A 3,608-nucleotide genomic window follows, 5' to 3' on the forward strand; every position below is an offset into this window, starting at 1 on the left:
TGGCTAATTTTTGGATTTTAAATAGACATGGGGTTTCACCATGTTGGTCAGGCTGATCTTGAACTCCTGACCTCAAATGATCCTCCTGCCTTGGCTTCCCAAAGTGCTGGGATTACAGGTGTGAGCCACTGTGCCCGGCCCACCCTGGACGCTCTGGCCAGCCCTTAGTGCTCACCAAGTGGCATGTCGCCCCGCAGGGACAGCCCCTGCAAATCTGGGTTTGGGAGGCCAGGACACAGTCCATGGTGGAAACAGAAGTGGATGGGTGCCTTAAAAAGGGTCAGGAGGTCGGGTGTGGTGGCTCATGCCTGTAATCCCAGCACTTTGGGAGGCCGAGGCAGGAGGATCACTTGAGGCCAGGAGTTTGAGACCAGCCTAGCCAATATGGTGAAACCCAGCTCTACTAAAAATACAAAAATTAGCCGGGCATGGTGGTGCCCACCTATAATCCCAGCTACTTGGTAGGCTGAGGCAGAATAGCTTGAACCTGGGAAGTGGAGTTTGCAGTGAGCGGAGATAGTGCCATTGCATTCCAGCCTGGGCAACAAAGTGAGACTTGGTCTCTCTCTCTCCAAATATATATATCTATATATAAATAATATTTTTTTAAAAAAGGGTCAGGAGAGGCACTGCACTGTTTAAGGCAGGGTAGGCACCACCCACATCTTACCAACATGCTTGTGGTCCCCATGCAGACCCAGACACCCCTCTTTCTGTGGTTAGGAACCCACTCGCCTCCAACCTCATCTGTTCACTGAGGTCAGCCAGACCCCCTTTATCAGGAGGAGCAGGTGCACTGACCCGGCCTGGCCCCTCCCTCCTGAACCCAGACTGGGTAAAACTTAGAAGTCACTGGCGCCACCACCCCTTTCTCTGCCCCAGGATCTGGGGCCACATTCAAGCTTGGCCTTCCTCCATCTACCTGGGGCAGGCGCCCAGGTAAGGTGGCTAAACAGAAGGGCAGAAGCCTAGGCCGGGTGCAGTGGCTCACGCCTGTAATCCCAATGCTTTGGGAGGCCGAGGTGGGCAGATCACTTGAGGTCAGGAGTTTGAGACCCGCCCTGGCCAACATGGTGAAACCCTGTCTCTACCAAAAATACAAAAAATAGCCAGGCATGGTGACAACTGCCTGTAATCTCAGCTACTCAGGAGGCTGAGGCAGGAGAATCGCTTGAACCCAGGAGGTAGAGGTTGCAGTGAGCCAAGATCGAGCCACTGCACTCCAGCCTGGGTGACAGAGACGGACTCTGCCTCAGAAAAAAAAAAAAAAAACAAAGAAAGGCAGGGGCCTGGCTTCTATTCCCAGACCCCAGAACCTGTGCCCCACAGCAGGCTTAGCGCCAGCTCCCAGCACCATGACTGGACCCTATTCCCAGTGCCCCCTCCACAGCCAGTGCCTCTTACCAGGCTTTGGGATGAGTCCTTGGAAAGGCCTAGAAGAGAAACAGAGGCACGGGTGTCATGGGGAGGGCCCGGGGGATGAGGAAGACACCCCTGGGATTCAGTGGCCTCGGTCTCCCCTGGGAGCACCCCAGACCTACAGCAGCAGAGTCTTCATTTTAACAAGCTGCCCTGGGGCTCTGTATGCACATGACACTGAGATGATGTGGCCGGGTGCTGGCATTGGCAGTGTCACTCTGCAGGACACAGACCCGGGCCTTGTGCAGGCTTTGCCCTGGCTGGCCCTGGGACCTTGGGCAAATCCCTCTGATGGGGGCTGAATAACTTTCCCGGGGGCTGGGGGTGCAGTGAGTGGGTGTTGCTGAAGAGGGTGAAGATGCCCTTGAAGGCTGCCCTTGCCATGGTGGGGTGACCAGTCCCACTTCTGAAGGGCTCCCTGCACTCAGGCTGGCCTGCAGTCCCTTTCTGGCCACCCCCAGAACCCAGGATGGTGCCAGGAGAGCCGCCTTGTCCGGGGGGGAGGGCAGGACCTAGGGAAAGGCTAAGGATTCGCAGGTGTAAGCCCCCATCTGAGCTCGTCCTGTCTCTTCATCCTCAACCTTTCCTGAGTACCTGGTGACTGTGAACTTGATCTTGTCGGCCACAGCAAGAATCCTCTCCAGGTTCTGGGAGCCGAAGGTGCAGGGCTTTCGGAACGGGATTCCTGGGGGCAGCCCCTCGATGATCACGGAGCCGGGGTTACTCTTGATCCGCTTGTAGGGGACCTGAACCGGGTACTTGATGCCCAAGGCTTCCCCTGTGGGCGAGAGGCAGGGTCCTGCCCATCAGGAGTGAGAGGCAGCGTGGGGTGTATGTACATGGGATTGCGGGGGTGTGATGGAAAGACATGCGTGCAGGAGAGTGAATAGTATGAGAAAGCTCTCATGTAGCACCGTGGAAAGGTATAGGCATTACAATCTGAGCTATTCGATCAGAACATAAAAAAAGGCCAGCATGGTGGCTCATGCCCATAATCCCAGCATTGTGGGGGGCCAAGGCGGGAGGATCTCTTAAGTCTAAGAGTTCGAGATCAGCCTGGGCAACATAGCAAGACCATGTCTTTACTAAAAATTTCTAAAAAATAGTTGGGTATGGTAGTGCATGCCTGTAGTAGGGCAGCCACTTGGGAGACTGAGGCAGGAGGACTGCTTGAGCCCAGGAATTTGAGGCTGTAGTGAACCATGATCACGCCACTGTACTCCAGCATGGGTGACAGAGTGAGAAGTGCTGGGATTACAGGCATGAGCCACCAAGCCGGGCCCCTGTCTATTAAATTCTGTGTGTAGTTGTTGAAAGTGTATCTCACCTCATTGGTCTGCAAGGCTCATGAGTACAGGGACTGTCTGTTTTATTCACAGCAATATCCCCAGTGCCTGAGACAGTGCCTGGCATGTAGTAAATGCTCAAGAAATACATGTAAAGGGGTGAAGTGTTTCCCCAGAAATGCCCTCGGCTGGAACTGGGAAGCCTCACACTTCTCTGCGCACAGCAGCTGCGTGTCCCTCCCCGGGGGTTCTGCACTGCTTACCGTATTTCTTATTGAAAAGGTCCTGGACCTGCTCCCTTAGCGTGTTGGCGATGTCGATCCGTGAGAGCCTTGCATCATAATTTTCTGCAAAGCGCAAAACGATTATGGGTTTGGGCTGTTCTGTGAAAAGGCACTTGGTGACTTTTAAGGAAGATGATTTTCTAATTATGGGGAACTCCTTCTCCGGCAATTAAAGGATCTTTGGAGTGGGCCCCTCAGGTCCTTCAGTACTGACGTCTTGATGGAGATGTGTTTTTTTCAGAAGGACATGCACTGTTGCCACAACAGTGATGAGTTGGAAATTAAGTTAATTGATGACATTTGAAAACCACCAAACCAATAAATAAGCCCCGGAGGGGAGGGACATCATAGAGTGCGGAGTCCTGTGCTGGTGGGCAGGGGGTGGGGGCTTCATGAAGTCACTAGGGGGCTGGAGACAAGGGAGGGAACGGAAGCCCAGCTGATCCAGCAGATGGTGGAGGATGGGCAGTCCCCACAGACACAGGGGATGGGCCTGGCAGCTCCCAATGCAACTTCCACCTCCCAGGCTCAAGCAATTCTCCTGCCTCAGCCTTCTGAGTAGCTGGGACCACAGGCATGCGCCACTGCACCTGGCTAATTTCTTTTTTGTGTTTTTGGT

The 3,608-nt window shown here is 54.1% G+C and overlaps 1 long non-coding RNA gene across 1 annotated transcript; it reads right to left on the reverse strand.

Moving 5' to 3' along the window:
• Positions 1 to 1,375: 1,375 nt before the first annotated feature.
• Positions 1,376 to 3,243, reverse strand: LOC116465553 (uncharacterized). Its single transcript, XR_004247218.3, has 3 exons — positions 2,969 to 3,243; positions 2,014 to 2,197; positions 1,376 to 1,433 (listed from the first exon to the last, which is right to left on the reverse strand). It is a non-coding gene; the product is annotated as an uncharacterized LOC116465553 (long non-coding RNA).
• Positions 3,244 to 3,608: the final 365 nt, after the last annotated feature.

Source organism: Hylobates moloch, unplaced genomic scaffold (assembly GCF_009828535.3).
Source record: "Hylobates moloch isolate HMO894 unplaced genomic scaffold, HMol_V3 SCAFFOLD_6246, whole genome shotgun sequence".
Lineage (NCBI taxonomy): Eukaryota > Metazoa > Chordata > Mammalia > Primates > Hylobatidae > Hylobates > Hylobates moloch.